Raw genomic sequence first — 20,314 nt, forward strand, 5'->3', positions numbered from 1 at the left:
TCAGCCTCCCAAGTAGCTATGACTACAGGAGCACACCACCACACCCAGCTAATTTTTTTTTTTTTTTTTTTTTTTGTAGAGAGATGGGTTCTATGTCACCAAGAGTAGTCTCAAACTCCTGGCCTCAAGTAATCCTCCCACTTCAGGGAGGAATTCCAGCTAAAGTGCTGGAATTACAGGTATAAACCACCATACCCAGCCAATACCCTATCTCTCACACACACACACACACACAAAGGAAAAAACTAAAAATAGAACAACCATAAGATCTAGCAATACCACTGTTGAGTATATATTCAAAAGAAAGAAAATCGGTATATCAAAGAGATGTGTGCACTACTGTGTTTACTGCAACATGATTCACAACAGTAGATGTGTGGAATCAGCCTAAGTCTCCATAAATACATGAATAAACCAAGCAAATGTGGTATATACAATATGGAATATTACTTATTCATAAAAAATAATAAAATCCTGTTATTTCTAGCAAAACGGATGGAACCGGAGATCATTATGTTAAATGAGATAAACCAGGCACAGAAAGACAAAAGTCGATGTTCTTGCTCATGTGGAATCTAAAAAAGTTGATTTCATAAAGGTAGAAAGTAAAAGGGTAGTTACCAGAGGCTGAGAAAGGAAGGGAAAGGAGGGTGCAATAAAGAAAAGTTGGTTAATGAGCATATAAACACACTTAGATGGAAGGAATACATTCTAGTTTCAAAAGTACAGTAGGAAAATTATACTCAACAATAATGTGTTGTATATTTCAAAATACCTAGAACAGAAGAATTGTAATGTTCCCAACACAAACAAAAGATAAGTGCTTGAAGTGATGGACATTCTAATTACCCTGATTTGATTGTTACACATTGTATACATGTATTAAAATATTGCATATAGGCAAAAAATATATGCAACTATATCAAATTTTTTAAATGAGTCAAGGTAATTCAATAGGGGAATGAAAAATATTTTTCACAAATGGTGCTAAGACAACTAGATAGCCATATTTTTAAATAATGACATTTGACTCTTTGCAAAATACACAAAAATTAACTCAGATCATGAATATCTGCTCAAAACATATCACTCAGCTAAAAATATAAAATTTCTAAAAGAAAAAGTAGAAAAAATTGTTGTGATCTTTGAGTAGGCAAAAATTTCTTTGGATACAAAAAACATAAACCATGAAAAATAAAGATTGATAAACTTCATTAAAAATTAGAACTTTTGCTCTTCAAAATCAACAGTAAAAATTACAAAGGCAGCTGGGCGTGGTGGCTCATGTCTGTAATTCCAGCACTTTGGAAGGCTGAGGCAGGTGGATCACCTGAGGTCAGGAGTTCAAGACCAGCCTGGTCAACATGGTGAAACCCCATCTCTAGTAAAAATAGAAAAATTAGTCAGGTGTGGTGGTGCGTGCCTGTAATCCCAGCTACTTGATCGCACCACTGGACTCCAGCCTGGGTGACCAAAAAAAAAAAAAAAAAATTGCAGAACAAAATATTTGCAATACATAAATATGACAAAGAACTTACCTGCTCTTGCAACTCAGCAATAAGTAATGCCCCTACGGCCAGGCATGGTGGCTAATGAGTATAATCCCAGCACTTTGGGAGGACAGGATGGGCAGATGACTTGAGGTCAGGAGTTCAAGACCAGCCTGGCTAACATGGTGAAACCAAACACCGTCCCTACTAAAAATATCAAAAGTAGCCAGGCATGGTGGTGCACACTTGTAATCTCAACTACTTGGAAGGTTGCAGTGAGCCAAAATCATGCCACTGCACTCCAGCCTTGGCGACAGTGCGAAATTCTGTCTCAAAAAAAAAAAAAAAAAATCCCTCCAGATAGGAAAGGACAAACCTGTCACTAAGTAAGAACTAAAGATGGCAAATGAAAATGTGAAAAGATGTTCAACATCACTAATCATAATGAAAATAAAAATGCAAATTAAACCCACAATGAAACACCACTATGCTGCCATTGAAATGATTAAAATTGAAGACACTGACAAATGTTGGCAAGGATGTGGAAAAATTAGAACTCTCATATACAATGTTGATGAAGAAGTAAAATACTACAACCACTTTAGATAACTGGCAGTTTCTTACAAAGTTAAAGAAAAAATACAGAAATTCTACTCCTATGTATTTGCCCAAGATAAATAAAAACATGCAACCCAAAAAGACTTGTAAAAGAATGTTCAAAGCAGTTTCATTCATCCATTTTGCTTTCTCAGAAATATTATATACTATCAAATATCCTTTTATGTCTATGGTACACTTGACCTCTCCCTCTCAACTACAGCCTTCCTTCTGACTCAAATATGTTTGTCTTTCTTACTTGGAAATAAACACTTTCTACTGACCTCACAATTCCTTCTGGTTTCCACCTCATTTTTCTTCTTCCCAAACTAGTCAAAACAGTTTCTGTACTAATGGGATTTGATTCCTCACCTCCACTTGCCCTTAAGCCATACTGCCTGGTTTCCATCTCGAAAGTGCACCAAAACAGCTCTTACTAAAATCAACAATGCAACAATGACTATCATGTCACTAAAACTGAGCTACTCTGTCCTCATTTTAATTAATCTCACAGCAGCATTCAACTCTGGTGACATACTCTTTATTTCCAAGACACCAGACTCTCCTACATTCCCCACACCACCCCCTCCCCCCGCCCACCGCCACCTCTCTGACTATACTTTCTTAGTCTCCTCTGTGTTTTCATTCTTCTCCCCTGGCCATTAAATAGAAGAGTTTCTGAAAGCCCGATCTTAAATATTCTTTTCTTTTTACTCCATATTCTCATTCTAGATAATATCATTCATAGCCTAGCTTCACTTACCACCTACCTGGAAATGAAAGACCGGTTCTAATCATTCCTTTAAATTTCAGATTGAGAATTACTATTTTAACAAGATTCTAAATGTTCAATTTCATTTAAATAGGAATAGTTCAAATGGAAAAGATGAAAATGTGGTAAGTACGAAGATTCTACATCAAATTAATAACTTAGAATTTTCTAAGATGGTAGCATATCCCAATGGAAGAAGCATGGAAGTTCTTACTATGGTCTCAATTTCAACATACAGTGATATAGAAAAGGAAGAAGAAGGGTATAAGTTACTCCAGACTATCCACTTGCCTCAAAAGCGAGTAGCCAACAGTTCAAATTACCATGTCTTTACTGACAACAAAATGGTAGTTAATAGCCAAGATAACTCCAAGTAGTATATGGGACAAGGTAATAAGAGTCTGGGGGATAATACCATAGTCCTATCTTTAAAACAAGATACTGGCTGGGTGCAGGGGCTCACACCTGTAATCCCAGCACTTTGGGAGCCGAGACAGGTGGATCACAAGGTCAGGAGATCGAGACCATCCTGGCTAACATAGTGAAACCCCATCTCTACTAAAAATACAAAAAATTAGCCAGTCGTGCTGGCATGCACCTATAATCCCAGCTACTCAGGAGCCTTAGGCAGGAGAATTGCCTGAAGCCACGAGGTAGAAGTTGCAGTGAGTCAAGATCTCACCACTGCACTCCAATCTGGGCAACAGAGCGAGACTCCGTCTCAAAAAAAAGATCCCAACAAGTGGGTGGAGATTTAGTGATCCAGTAAGAACAGGAATTAGAGAAGGTGATGATTTAAGGTACAGTCTAAGTTGCAATGGAAGAAATAGAATGTAATATTAGATGACTGAAATATCAGCATTCCGAATGAGGGAAAGCAGAAGGAAAGCTCACTGTGATCATGAGTGTTCCAAGCTCACCCCAAATCTCTAAATACAAAGCTTCAGGCATCAAAACATTCCAAACTCTGAAGCAAATGTTATCCTGCCTGCCTTGATGAAGACTAATGATGACAACAACAATTAAAACACTAGGACTAAGGATGAAAGCACTGGTGTCCCTAAAATTGAAGAGGCATTACAAGTAAGGCCACTAGCCGTGGAATTTGGAGTCATAAGAACTCCATTCTCATTCCAGTCCTTCCTTCTTCAAACTTGATAAACCTACCCCAACCCTGCCACCAAACCTCAGTTCCTCACATAACATGGAACCATTAATAATACTTATTCAGGGAGGTCCTGGCGTGAAGCTGCAGCTGCCGCCGCTGCTTCTGCAAGGTCTCAAAGCCAGGCTGCAGCCATGTTCTACTGCCGGCAGGAAGGGAAGGATCGAATCATATTTGTAACCAAAGAAGACCATGAAACTCCAAGCAATGCAGAATTGGTGGCTGATGACCGCAATGATCCATACGAGGAGCATGGATTGATACGGCCAAATGGAAACATTAACTGTTAACTGCCCATGCCTTGGGGGAATGGCCAGAGACCCCTGTGGGGAACAGTTCAAGCCAGGCTTTTCCTACTTCCACTATAGCAAGGAGGAGATCAAGGGGTCAGACTGTGTAGACCAGTTCTGAGTCATGCAGGAATGCATGCAGAAATAACCAGACCTCTATTCCCAAGAGGATGAGGATGAGGAAGAGGAAGAAAAGAGGAAGCCAGCAGAACAAGTAGAAGAAACAGCTCCCTCTAAGGCCACTACAACCAAAGAAGAGGTGCGGTCAAGTTAATGAAGGCCACAAGGCACTGGGCTCCAGTCCTTTCACTTCGGTGATATGGACTTTTTGCAAGATGCCTTTCAGTCACCTTTCAAAAAGAGTCTTTCCCTCTGTTCTCCTGTGCATTGTAATATACAAAATAACTTATTTTCATAATCAGGGGTCTTGACCTCTTGACATATACACTGAAAAAAATGGGGGTTGTATGTGCATCCTACCTAAACCTGTAGCCACCACTTTGTTCTCTTCTCAGATTGCCCTGAATTTTGCCACTTTTAAATAATGTGCTGAATAAGCTGGGCAACAAAAACCATTACCCAGGAACATTTCTTGTAAGTGAGCTGATTTATTCTGATTCATTATATTCCTCTTAGAAGATTTTATACCCCTTGGGGAAATAATACAAGTAATAGAAACAAAAACATCTTCTTTTAAAAATGCTGACGTGGGGCCATATCTACTAGCAGAGGCCAGATGGTCAGATACAATTTGTGCAAATCCATCTTGACGTTGAGTATGTGAAGGGGTACTGTACTTCATTCCTGATACATTTTGGTTTCCATGTTGGCATTGAGTTCCTGGTTTTCTATGTTTGGACAATGAAGATTTGGACCCTCCCATTCATAGTCTCTTTCTAAGTGAAGGGAGAGGCTGGTTTGCTGTTCCTCATTATTCCAAAAACCCTGGTTTGGGCCCATGTTCACACTGGCTCTCAGTCTTGTCGGGTGCAATGTTCTTGAAATGTGAGCAGCTAATTATTACCACAGTAGCAAACTGGATAAAAAGTAAAAACCCATTGGTTTGCTGTATCCAGGAAACCCATCTGACTGCAAGGACACACATAGAATCAAAATAAATGGAAGGAGGAACATTAAACAAGCAAATGGAAAGCAAAAAAAAAGCAGGAGTTGCAATCATAGTCTCTGATAATATAGACTTTAAAGCAACAAAGATAAGAAGAGATGAAGAAGGGCATTACATAAGGTAAAAGGATCCATGCAATAAGAAGAGCTAATGATCCTAAATATATACGCACCCAATACAGGAGCACCCAGATACATAAAGCAAGTTCTTAATGAACTACAAAGAACCTTAGACTCCTACACAATAATAGTGGGAGACTTTAACACTCCATCGTCAATATTAGATCAACGAGAAAGAAAATTAACAAGGATATCCAGGACTTGAACTCAGACCTGGACCAAGCAAATCTAACAGACATTTACAGAACTCTCCACCCCAAATCCACAGAATATACATTCTTCTCAGCACCACATCACACCTACTCTAAAACTGACTAGATAATTGGAAATAAATCACTCCTCAGCAAATGCAAAAGAACAGAAACCATAACAGTCTCTCAGACCACAGTGCAATTAAATTAAAATTCAGAATTCAGAAGCTAACTCAGAACCGCACAGCTTCATGGAAACTGAACAACTGGCTCTTGAATGATGACTGGAAACAATGAAATGAAGGCAGAAATAAAGATGTGCTTTGAAACCAACGAGAACAAAGACACAATGTACCAGAATCTCTAGGACACATTTAAAGCAGTGTCTACAGGAAAATTCATAGCAATAAATACCCATATGAGAATCAAGGAAAGATCTAAAATTGACACCCTATCATCAAAATTGAAAGAGCTACAGGAGCGAGATCAAAAAAACTCAAAAGCTAGCAGAAGACAAGAAATAACTAAAATGAGAGCACAACTGAAGGAGATAGAGACACAAAAAACCCTTCAAAAAATTAATAAATCAAGGAGCTGGTTTTTTAAAAAGATCAAGAAAATAGACAGACTGCTACCCAGATTAATAAAAAAGAAAACAGAGAAGAATCAAATAGAGGGAATAAAAAACGATAAAGGGGATATCACCACAGATTCCACAGAAATACAAACTACCATCAGAGATTACTATAAACAACTCTATGCACATAGTAAACCTGGAAGAAATGGATATATTCCTGGACACTTGCACACTCCAGAGCCTAAATCAGGAAGAAGTCAAAACCCTGAATAGACCAATAACAAGGCCCGAAGTTGAGGCAGCAATTAATAACCTACCAACCAAAAAAAGCCCGAGTCCAGATGGGTTTACAGCCAAATTCTACCAGACGTACAAAGAGGAGCTGGTACCACTCCTTCTGAAACTATTCCATACAATACCAAAAGAGGGAAACCTTCCAAAATCATTTTATGAGACTAACATCAGCCTGATACCAAAACCCAGCAGAGACTCAACAAGAAAATAAAACTTCAGGCCTATTTCCATGATGAATATAGACGCAAAAATCTTCAATAAAATACTGGCAAACTGATTGCAACAGCACATCAAAAAGCTTATCCATCACCATCAGGTAGATTCGGGATGCAAGGCTGGTTCAACATACACAAGTCTATAAACGCAATTCACCACATAAGCAGAACCAAAGACAAAAACCACATGATTATCTCAATAGACGCAGAAAGGGCCTTCAACAAAATTCAATAGCCCTTTATGCTAAAAATGCTCAATAAACTAGGTATTGACAAAATGTATCTCAAAATAATAAAAGCTATTTATGACAAACCCACAGCCAGTATCATACTGAATGGGCAAAAACTAGAAAATTTCCCTTTGAAATCTGGCACTAGACAAGGATGCCCTCTCTCACCACTCCTATTCAGTATAGTATTGGAAGTTCTAGCCAGAGCAATCAGGCAAGAAAAAGAAATAAAGGGTATTCAAATAGGAAAGGAGGAAGTCAAATTGTCTCTTTTTGCAGACAACATAAGTATATCTAGAAGACCCCATCGTCTCAGCCCAAAATCTCCTGAAACTGATAAGCAACTTCAGCAAAGTCTTAGGATACAAAATCAATGTGCAAAAATCACAAGCATTCCTATACACCAGTAACAGACTTAAAGAGAGCCAAATCAAGAACGAACTGCCATTCACAATTGCTGCAAAGAGAATAAAATACCTAGGAATACAACTTACAAAGGATGTAAAGGACCTCTTCAAGGAGAACTACCCTCTTCAAGGAGAACTACAAATCACTACTCAACAAAATAAGAGAGGACACAAACAGATGGAAAAACATTCCATGCTCGTGGTTAGGAAGAATCAATATTGTGAAAATGGCCATATTGCCCAAAGTAATTTACAGATTCCATGCTATCCCCATCAAGCTACCTATGACCCTCTTCACATAACTGGAAAAAACCACCTTAAACTTCATATGGAACCAAAAGAGAGCCCGCATAGCCAAGTCAATTCTAAGCAAAAAGAACAAAGCTGGAGGCATCACGCTGCCTGACTTCAAACTATACTACAAGGCTACAGTCATCAAAACAGCATGGTACTGGTACCAAAACAGAGATATAGACCAATGGAACAGAACAGAGCCTTCACAGGCAATGCCATACATCTACAACCATATGATCTTTGACAAACCTGACAAAAACAAGCAATGGGGAAAGGATTCCCTGTTTAATAAATGGTGTTGGAAAAACTGGCTAGCCATGTGCAGAAAGCTGAAACTGGACCCCTTCCTGACACCTTATACTGAAATTAACTCCAGATGGATTAAAGACTTAAACATAAGACCTAACCCCATAAAAACCCTAGAAGAAAACCTAGAGAAAACCATTCAGGACATAGGCACAGGCAAGGACTTCATGACCAAAACACCAAAAGCATTGGCAACAAAAGCCAAAATAGACAAATGGGATCTAATTAAACTCCAGAGCTTCTGCACAGCAAAAGAAGCAATCATAAGTGTGAACCAGCAACCAACAGAATGGGAAAAAATTTTTGCAATCTACCCATCTGACAAAGGACTTATATCCAAAATCTACAAAGAACTAAAACAGATTTACAAGAAAAAAACAAACAAACCCATTCAAAAGTGAGCGAAGGATATGAACAGACACTTTTCAAAAGAAGACCTATATGAGGCCAACAAACAGATGAAAAAATGCTCATCATCACTGGTCATTAGAGAAATGCAAATCAAAACCACACTGAGATACCATCTCACGCCAGTTAGAATGGCGATCATTAAAAAATCTGGAGACAATGCATGCTGGAGAGGATGTGGAGAAATAGGAACACTTTGACACTGTTGGTGGAAGTGTCAATTAGTTCAACCATTGTGGAAGACAGTGTGGCAATTCCCCAAGGACCTAGAAATAGAAATTCCATCTGACCCAGAAATCTCATTACTGGGTATATATCCAAAGGATTACAAATCATTCTATTATTAAGACACATGCACATGTATGTTCATTGCAGCACTGTATACAATAGCACAGACGTGGAACCAACCGAAATGCCCATCAACGATAGACTGGACAGGGAAAATGTGGCACATATACACCATGGAATACTATGCAGCCATAAAAAACGATGAGTTCCTGTCCTTTTTAGGGACATGGATAAACCTGGAAACCATTATTCTCAGCAAACTGACACAAGAACAGAAAATCAAATACCGCATGTTCTCACTCATAGGTGGGTGTTGAACAATGAGAACACATGGACACAGGGAAGGGAGCATCACACACTGGGATCTGTTGGGGAGGACTAGGGGAGGGATTGCAGTGGGTAGGGAGTTGGGGAAGGATAATATGGGGAGAAATGCCAGATATAGGTGATGAGGATGGAGGCAGCAAACCACATTGCTATGTATGTACCTATGCAACAATCTGCATGTTCTTCACACGTACCCCAGAACCTAAAGTGCAATAAGATATATATTAAAAATAATAATAATAATAATACTTATTCAAACCACCTTACAATTTGTTTAAGGAATGAAATTATATAATTCATATAAAATTATTTTCTCATATGCAGTAATGTCCCATGAATATATCTATTGCTGTTAATACTAAAAATAAACATGATTACTGAATATAAATAAATTATGATTGAATAACATTCACTTAGTAGTTCTGAACATACTCAAATGTAAAAATATCAAACTATGAGTTAACATGTGAAACAACCACTGATAAGATTCAAGGATTTTTCATGTGATTCATAAAGAAGGCTCCAAGGACTCTTAGGAACTAGAAACCAGTGAATAAACAGGAAACATTTCTAATCACAGGTTGGAAAAGTTTCCATATTAAGTTAGAATAACTTCCAGTAATAAAAGCAATAATGTTTTCTGCAAAGAGAATTCATGCTTCCATAGTTCTTCTGGAGAATAAAAATTATGGTACATCTGAGCCTGTAATACTACATGTAGGTCAGATTTTTCATTTTCAGATGAAAAACATGAGTCTGAAAAAGGTTAAGATAAAAACAACTAGAACAGATACTCTCTGAGGAGGATAAAATAAAAACATTAATTCTCTTAGAAACATAAGGGACAAAAAAGGATGTTACATGTTAATAAAATCAGAGAAGGTATAGATAACATGAGCAGAAAATTATTCAAAGAATGAAAAAGAAATTCCTCAACACTTGAAAAGGTGGTTTAGGGAAAAATTCTAAAGAGTAACACAACATATTTATAAAATATGTGGCAAAATAGGGAGTTCATTACATAAATTAACAGAGCTAAGAATAAAAATATTAGTTATTTCAGATGTATAAGATTATTGAATGCATGATCTGCCTAGTCAGGGTAATCTGATTTCTTAATTGGCATTTCATGGCTCCAATACTGAGAGGCCATGTGTAGGCATTCCAGTCAACGGCCCCAACTGAGTACAACCCTTCACCCAACCTGCCAAAGCACCAGGTATGTGCATAAAGCTGTCTTGGATTCTCTTGCCCAGCCCAACCATTAGATGAAAACCACCAAGTAACCTCTATGGACATCAAGTCAAACTATGACTAAATTCCTAAGACACAATTAAATGACTGTTGCTTTAAGACACTAAGTTTTGTGGGAGTTTGTTACACAATATTTCAGGGGTACTCAAGACCACCGTCAGGTTTAGTGACTCTCTGGGATTCACAGAACTCAGTATACAATGGAACTCATGGTTAAGATTTATTACAGCAAAAAAATACAAAGCAACATCAGCAAGGAGAAAAGACACATAGGACACAATACAGAGGAAAACAGGCACAAGTTTCCAAGTGTCTTCTCTCAGTGAAATCACACAAGATGTATTTACTTAAATCTTCTAGTATTGAATTGCATCATGTGTGAAGTGTCACTACCAAAGAAGCTCATTAGAGACATAGTGTCTCTAATTTGAGGTTTATTGGAGGTTAGTCACCTAGGCACCCTTTGACTGGCATGCATCAAAATTTCAGACTCCCAGAGGAAGACTAGTGTTCAAATACATCATTCTTTGCACAAACAGTTTAGGCACAGTGAGCCACTCCTATCACTTAGGGAAAGCTTTGTATCAGTGCAGGAATTTTACCATTCACATTCTCAGATGCCAGACAAAGGTCATCCTTCTAAGCATGTTTCTAAGAAGAGTAGCCTCCGACCTGCTATGTTAATTGTTGTGTGCACATGCAGCAACAGATAACGGCAACAATAGCCACCCATCATTGTTAAAAACAATACAGACCACACAAACCACTGGCCTGACCTGATCTAAAATGGTGTATCTCCTGTTTCTGTCAGAAAATGAAATTAAAAGTAATTCAAAGGAAACTTTGTGTAAAACAAATGTACTATGTAATATTATTTTTGAAATATGTACCACTGCATATGACCTCAGAGTAAAATTAATATTTGAAAATTAAATCTTTTTTTTTTTTTGAGACAGGGTCTCACTCCCATGCCCAGGCTGGAGTGATGTCACAATCATGGCTCACTGCAGCCTTGACTTCCTGAGTTTCAGTGAACCTCTCACTTCAATTTCCCAAGTAGCTGGGACCACATGCATGTACCACCATGCCTGGCTAATTTTTTAAACTTTTAGTAGAAATGGGATTTTGCCGTGTTGCCCAGGCTGGTCTTGAATCCCTGGATTCAAGTGATCCACCTGCCCTGGCCTCCCAAAGTGCTGGGATTACAGGCACGAGTCACCGTGCCCAGCTAAAAAAAATCTTAATCTCAGTCTTTTATATTGGTACATATGATGTCTTCTAGGTGAAACTTGATATAATTTTACTCTGAAGAAACTGTATTGCATCACTTGATATGTAATCATTTAATGGTCAGTTGCTACTGAGCAAAACAAAAAAACTAGTGTATGTTACAATGAATCCCTGATTAGCAAAGAATGAGAAGATAAATTTTATGGCCAGGCACAGTGGCTCACGCCTGTAATCCCAACACTTTGGGAGGCCAAAGTAGGCAGATCACTTGAGGTCAGGAGTTCGAGACCAGCCTGGCCAACAGGGTGAAATCCTGTCTCTACTAAAAATATTTTTAAAAAATTAAAAATTAAAAATTAAAAAAACTAGCCGGGCATGGTGGCAGGCATCTGTAATCCCAACAACTTAGGAGACTGAGGCAGAAGAATCGCTTGAACCCAGGAGGCGGCGGTTGCAGTAAGCTGAGATCGCACCACTACACTCCAGCCTGGGCAACAAAGTAAGAGACTCCATCCCAAAGTTTGGCATCAAAAATTAGTTATAAAAACCTATAGTATGACACAAAAAATTCATAAAATCACTCTAGAACTCTAATTTTGATCACAAAAATTGTTATTAAAAACATTTAGTTTAAAAGGAAAAAAGTTATCCTTAGCCCACTTGCACACTTGATTTAGAAGTAAATATTTACCGAGGTACTAGCAGGTATATATTTACATATTATTTGCCAATTCTGTATCTGTGAAATCACCTGCTTACTAGAATTTATGTATAACCCCAACATGTAGAAGCACAGAACAGCAAAAACTATAGCTGCCCAATGCGTACATTCTCAGCTCAGGTAGAACTCAAGTGATGCTCTGCCTTGTTTCAGTTTTCATACTGTAAACACATGTCCTTTTCACAGTCTACTTAGTGCCACATTTTGCACTGTTGTGCTTTTTGTTGGCAATTTCACTACATGACACTACGTAACCCCCAACTTGTAGCACTGAAGTGCTGTCTGGTGTTCCTGAGCTCAAGAAAACTGTGAGGTGTCTCATGAAAAAAACGTGTCAGATAAGCTTAATTCCGGCAGGAGTTATAGTGCTTGGTTATAGTTATTGGGCATGGTTTAATGTTAATGAATCCAGGATATTTACAAAATAAGGTGTATATAAACAGTAACACACATAAAACAAGGCCACGTTGTATTGCTTGGTTAACTAAAATGTGATCAAAGGTTGGCAGGAACCTAATCCTGTATTTCTCCCAGGGACAATGGTTCAGTATTCACAGCAACTTTCTAGAACCTAACTATCAAAAATAACAAGCACTGACTGTATATATAAGCTTTTACTGGAAGTTGAATATATATACAGAAGTGCCCAAATCATAACTGTACAGCTCCATGAATCAACAAAACGAACACACTTGTGTAACTAGTACCCAAGTCAAGAAACAGAATATAACCAGAATCCACAGACCTTCTCATACTCCATTCCTGTCATTGTGCCCCCCTGCAAAAGAAACTACCTTGACATCTAAAACCATAGTTTTGTCAGTTTTAAACTTTATATAAATTGAATCACGCTTCTTTTTTTTTTTTTTTTTTTTTGAGACAGAGTCTCACTCTGTTGCCCAGGCTGGAGTACAGGTGCGTGATCTCGGCTCACTGCAACCTCCACCTCCTGGGTTCAAGCAATTCTCCCGCCTCATCCTCCCTAGTAGCTGGGATCACAGGCGCATGTCACCACACCTGACTAATTTTTTTATTTTTGGTAGAGAGGGGATTTCATCATGTTGGCCAGGCTGGTCTCAAACTCCTGACTTCAAGTGATCCGCCCACCTTGGCCTCCCAAAATGCTAGGATTACAGGCGGGAGCCACCATATCTGACCAAGACATACTTCTTTATGTCTGGCTTCTTTCACCAACATTATGTTTATGTAATTCATTCATGTTGCTATGCATAGTTTAGTTTTTACTACTACAGAGCATTCCATTGCATAGACCACCATTTGTTCATTTTGTTATTGAGGGAATTGGGGCTATTACAGATAGTGTTAAAGTGTTAATATGAATAGTGTTAATAACTTGCTAGCTTAATATTTCCGGAAACTTTTTCCCTTAATTACATTAAATGCAAATATCAAAAAAAGCTACTTGTCATATAAACATCTCTAAATCAGTAGATGTAAAGACAATAATGCTAGAAAACTGCAGGCAACTTAACAGAGATGGTACAGGAATGAAGAAAACAAGGGTAAACTTGCGGCAGTGAGCTGAATAAAGGAGCGCTCACTTTATAGGAAAAAAAAAACTTTTATTTATCTAAAACTACAGTCATAATCCTGATAAAGTATTCTGTTTTAAGATAGACTGGATGACAGGGTTAATAGATTAACCTAAAACCAGTGATGAAAAAAAATGACTCAAAATCATATTTCCTGCTATACTTTTAGTGGAGGTACTCAGTGATAATGATTATCGGAATAATTATCACTGCCCAAATATTTATGTATTCACATAAATTTTTACATTCTTTGAAGATTCAACTATATTATAAAATATATAAATATAATTACATTTATAATTACTTAAAGATTTTTAGAACTTTTAATACCATTCAGGTTATGTATTTTATCTAAAATATTTTACCTGTATTTTTTGGTAGTCACAAGACAATCAACACCCTATGATTTCCCTTTACATGATAATATTCTAAATAGTAAAAAAATGGGGCAGGAAGAATTCCAAACACATATAAGTATTTACATTACACAGTCAGTATGCCTGAAAATCCAGGGATTCAGCAAACATAACAAAAACAATGAGGAACAGTGAAACAATTAAATTTGAGGAAAACCAGACAATACAGTTTCACAATCTCTAATCAGTATCATTTTCAAAAATTTGATCTTCTCTACTTAGAATCAAATTAAAACAGGTACTAGAATGCCTCTCTGATGATTCTTTTTCTAAAGCTTGCTATCTTGCCTAAGTCAAAACTTTCATGTAGTTTAAGAAAATGCCACATATTAGTACATAATGTATTAGAGTATGCCATATGGGCCTAAAGGAAAAAGATACTTTGTATCCAGCTAAGAAAGTATCTAGTGGCAGGGTGCAGTGGCTCATGCATGTAATCCCAGTACTTTGGGAGGCCGAGGTGGGCAGATCACTTGAGGTCAGGAGTTCGAGGCCAGCCTGACCAAAACGGTGAAACTCCACCTCTACTAAAAATACAAAAATAATTAGCTGGGCATGGTGGCGGGCACCTGTAATCCCAGCTACTCAGCAGGCTAAGGCAGAGAAGTACTTGAACCCGGGAGGTGGAGGCTGCAGTGAGCCGAGATCATGCCTGAGCAACAAGAGCAAAACTCCATCTCAAAAAAAAAAAAAAAAGTATCTAGTGTAAGTGTTACCATGGGCTGCAGGTTAAATCCGAGACCTGTCAATAGAAATTAAAATAATAATTAAATGTGTCCTAAGTATCCATAAAGTTGATTATTTCCTCAGATTATCAAAAGATTAAAAGGATTTAATTGGGAATTATTATTATCATTATTATTATTATTTTAAGAAATGGTGGTCTCACTATGTTGCTCAGACTGGGCCCAAATGATCCTCTCACCTCAGCCTCTCAAGTAGCTGGGATTTCAGGCACAAGCCACTGCATCTGGCTCAGAAATGTTTATTTTTAACCCAAGCTAAACTCATAATTAAATCAGGTGATTGACTATAACCTCCAATTCTTTTTAATAACTCATACTTAATTACTTTATTATTTTGAACAATTTACCATTAAACATATTATGATAATGTGTCTATATAATCACATAACAATCCCTTATCTCACCTTATATCAACACATATCACTGTATCTAGTGATCCTGAGAAACAAAATAAGTTAGGAAAATACAATTATTTAAACTGACAAAGTACTGAATAGTGGAAGGCTACAAACATGCTACTTGAAATATCAATTATCAAATGTTCAAAGCCAAAAAGAAAAAAAAAAATCCATTGTGTTAAATAGTACCTGAAACATAGCAGAAACTCAATAAATATGTATAGAATTAGTAAAATATAAGTTGGTACATCTGTGGGAATGTACAGCTAAAGTTATGATGCACATGAATATATAACAACCATAATCTGTTTTACTTTAAAATACATCACATAATATATCACAAACTGGTAAAAGTACCCAGATTTCTGTAAGTCAAATAATTACATCTTCAGATAACGGAATCTTTACAGTTAAATTTAGTTATATCCACACATTTATCATAATTATTCTTCAACACAATTATCTCAATGGGGTTTCTTTATACTTAGAAAATATGTATGTTTTTAAATATATCAATGTAAACAGTAAAAACAATATAAACAGTAGAAACAAGAAAAAAATTTTTTTCAATCACAATCACCCCTGCAAACACCCATTTGGAAAAAGTAAGCCTGTTAATCTCTATGGTAATCATCATATTATTTTCAGTGTTCTTAATAACTACTCATATAGCAATTTTTGAGATATCTTCTACCATGTATACACAAATGGTTGCCATATGGACTTGAGATGTAGACTATATGCAAAGCTGTTAGATATCAAAGGACCAGATGCTCTAAGCTTATGAATCATACAATGTTGTTAATATCCTTTTATGCCACATAGTTTTGTATTACTACATGATCTTTTAAAAATATCTGACATTATATTACATCCTTTGGCTATGTCTATGTTGTATCACATCATAATTAAAACCAGATTTTAGTGCTAATAAATTTCTATGTTTTTAACTTAGTCATTAAAAGAATATTTAAAATTACAGTTCTAGTGAAAATAATATATCCTAAAATTCCACATTTTTCAACAAAAATTCATTTATTAATACTCATTGTACTAAAATGGTAAAAAAAAAAAAAAAAAAAAAACTTAAGTCAGTATGCCTCTAACAGTGACAAAAATATTGCCTACAAGGTTTTTCTGGGAAACAAGATAAACATTAAACAGCTGTGAAAACTATAAGCTGCTACACAAATGTTAATCATTATCAATGTGTTTTTGTAAGTATAAAAAATATTGATAATATTTGTCTAAAAAGACAGGGACAGAAATTATGAGTGACAAATGGATAAAGTATACCTTATTAACTAAGGAGTAATAACCTCCTTCACATAGTTTAACTTTTGCTTTGTTTTTCTTGAAATATCAGAAAACTTTAATCTAGTGGGAATATTAATCAGTGTTAAAGAGTTGAAAAGATTCCAATTCCACACAGTGAAAACTCAATTATACTTGAAGGTGGCTTCAAAATACTAATACAAGTATGATCTTGTCTCCAGAAGCCAAGCAGAATTTTCAAGGAGAATATTAGGATCTCCAAATCTCTAGCTAACTATGTTAAGCAGATTCTTACCACCCACATATGTTCTTTAAAAGCTCACTGAGTATCACAAACATTATATTTTGTCATTATGAAGATGAAATCCCATTAAAAATAAAATTGAATTTCCTGGAAATGTAAAATAGTTAAGAGGAACAACGAAAGGGAAATAATAAAATCTCTACCATCTTATTGTCATCATAATCTTATCTACTTACATATATTTGAAATTCAATCAAATGAAATAAGAGTTAAAGAGAAATAACTGTTATCTCTAAAAATACAGCATTCATATTAGAGAATTTTACATATATATTAGTATGAAATTATGTCAAAAGGATAGAGGCTTACAAGCTCTGTATTTCCTTATTTAGAATAATAACCAACATTTTTAATGCACACTATAGTGTGTGTACTAAATTTAGGGTAACACCAAGATTGGTGATTCAGTTAGAAAGACATTTAAAATAATAATCAGATACCACTTCACAAAAATTACAGTGATAATCCATACCCAGGGCTGTTGAGATTATGAGACCACAGACGCTCTCACAGACTGTTAGTGGACACTGATCTGGCAGTATCCTTCAAGATATAAAATACACACACCTTTTAACCCAAAATTCACTTCTAGAAATCTAATAAAAATACCCACATGTTCAAACAGCTAATGTGTTCAAAGATATTCACTAAAATATACCAATAACATCCTCACTGTCTATAAAAAGAATAGCTAAGTATATTATCATACTTACGTACTAGAGTGACATAGAAAAATATCCATGACATAGTATAAAAATAAAAAGCAAATTACTGAATAATATGTGTAAGTATGGTACCATTTTTTGTGTAACATGTACATTCATACACTTTTATGTAGCAGGAGTAAATTTTTTTTTTACTGTTTATTAATCGACTGACATTAAGGTTTCTACGTGTGTTTAGAAAAATTCCTTAGATAAGAAGGTTATATAGACAGAGAATCAAAGACCAATAGTGTCTCTCCTGAATTTGGAAATAGTGGCAAGTTAAGAAGCAAAAGAAAATAAAATGAGAAATTGGTAGAAGAAACAGACATGTAGAGAAAAAGAGCATATGGCAACATACAACTGGTAGCATGTGGAGAAAGAACAGGGTTATTCAACATTCAATTTTGAATAGTTTACCTTGTTACAACCCTCCCCTCATCACTTGACTACTCTGACATACACTAAAGTCTACATATACAAAGGCTTTCTCAGAGTGATACTAGGTAAACTGTAACAAAGGAGCTACATTACAACTCTGAATAGGCAGGTAGCAAAGAACGGAGAACATTCAAAGGAAGTAAGAGTTTAGCAGCACAGGAACTCTAAAAGGTAACCATAACATTTTTTCAAGAAACTTCCAAAGCATATTTGATAAACAGCTTGACACAATTTTATTTAAATCTCAAAAGCTAGAGCAACCTCTGCTAACAACTGCATATGCACGTATTTATGTATATGTGTGTACATGTGTACGTGTGTATTATATTAATGTATATGCGTATAAACATATGTTTTAAAACTAAAACATTACCCACATTTGATTTGTTAAAACATATTTTCTCTTTTTTTATTTCACATTGTAAATATTTAATGCTCTTTTTTCCAAGGAACTGGTAACTAATGGAATTTCTTTTAACACAGGTCCTCCTAATTAACAACTGGAGGAATTGCTAATTAGGAATTCAGAAAAGAGTCTCAGAAAGATGAGAAGAGATGTTCCCGCTCTCTCCTCTGCAGCTGCACAGCGTAGAACATTATGAGTAAGAAGGCTTGTCCTGATAAGATACAGAACTGAAAGCACTCACAATATCATAAATCTAGTATAGAAGCTGTTTACAAAGTTATAACTGTAAATCATCCTGTTCTATTTTCTATGATATAACAGTTCTTACAAATGTTATTTGTTTCTGAAGCCATCTGGATTCAAAGAATCTTACTATGACCTGTGATTCTAACCTGTATCTAAAACACTCTGGTTTTTAATTGGTTGTCTAGATTCAAAAGTGATTGCCCTGGTAAGACTATTTTAATGACGTTTCTATTTCTGAAGATAAAAATAACTTTTTTTTATATATATGGCTTTGCTAACCAGAAAGGCTTTAAAATTTTATCTCTTCCTACCCTTCATGCATAAAAGTAAAATGAGCTAACTAATTTGGTAGATTCTTTATTTTTAAAATCATGTATATGACTTTTTAAATTGATTAACTGAATTTCATCAAAAATAAGAAATTCTGCACATCTCGAGAGACTGCATAGAGGATAAAAAGATAGAGTAGGAGAAAACATTTGCAAATCACATATGCAATTAAGGACTTGTATCCAGAGCATGTAAAGAATTCTCAGACTCATTAATAAGAAAACAAAACAATATAAAATCATGAGCAAAAGATGCGAATGTACACTTCACCAAAGATGACAAATAAGCAAATGAAAAGGTGTTCCACATCATTAGTCACAGTAAATGCAAATTAAAATCACAATGAGATATCCCTACTTAACTATTAGAATAGCAAAAATTTAAAAGACCACCCATACCAAGTGTTGCTGGAGATAACAAGAAACAAGATTTCTCATAAACTACTGGTAGGAATGTAAATACTAGAGCCATTTTTGAAAACATTTTGGTTTGTTAAAGTTTAAAATACACCTACCATAGAATTGAGACATTCCACTCCTAGGAAATTATCCCAAAAAAAAAGAAAGCATGTGTTCACACAAAGACTTGTATATGAATGTTCATAACTATTTCATTTGTAACAACCAAAAATAGAAAACAACCCAAATGGTTATTTGCAGATGCCCAGATAAACAAACTGTAGAATATGCAAACAATGGACTACTATTAAGCAATAAAAACAATGAACTGATACATACAACAAAAATGAATTGTACAATAATTACGCTGAATCAAAAGCCATAAAGAGTACATAATATATGATTATATTTATATAAAATTCAAACTAATAGATAGTGACATAAACAAGATCACAGTAGCCTAAGGATGGGGAAAGAGTAGGAAGAAAAGATTACCAAGCAGATAATCCCCTGATAATCGCTTAGGGAGTAATGGATATCTTCATTATCTTGACTGCATTAATGGTTTTACAAGTGCATATGTATGTCAAAACTTAGCAAGCTGTACACTTTAAATATGTGCAGTTTATTGCATGTAGATTAAAAAAATGGAAAAAGAATTATAGCGACTCAAAATAAATATAAGGCAATGTTACATCTTATTTTTAACAGACTTTATGGAAAGAAAAGGTAATTAGACACTGAATGAGAGAGACAAATTACAATCATTAGACTTTCTAAAGGCAAAGAAAATGAG

The 20,314-nt window shown here is 35.8% G+C and overlaps 1 protein-coding gene and 1 pseudogene across 1 annotated transcript in view; one reads left to right on the forward strand and one right to left on the reverse strand.

The window, feature by feature from the left end:
• DTWD2 (DTW domain containing 2) overlaps window positions 1-20,314 on the reverse strand; it is a 172,252-nt gene that overhangs the window by 61,871 nt on the left and 90,067 nt on the right. The gene's annotated exons all lie outside the window — the stretch shown is intronic.
• LOC105715297 (mitochondrial intermembrane space import and assembly protein 40-like) lies at window positions 4,159-4,588 on the forward strand (annotated as a pseudogene).

The sequence above is a fragment of the Aotus nancymaae genome, unplaced genomic scaffold (assembly GCF_030222135.1).
Source record: "Aotus nancymaae isolate 86718 unplaced genomic scaffold, 86718_ANA_hifiasm-v0.15.2.pri h1tg000064l_0, whole genome shotgun sequence".
NCBI lineage: Eukaryota > Metazoa > Chordata > Mammalia > Primates > Aotidae > Aotus > Aotus nancymaae.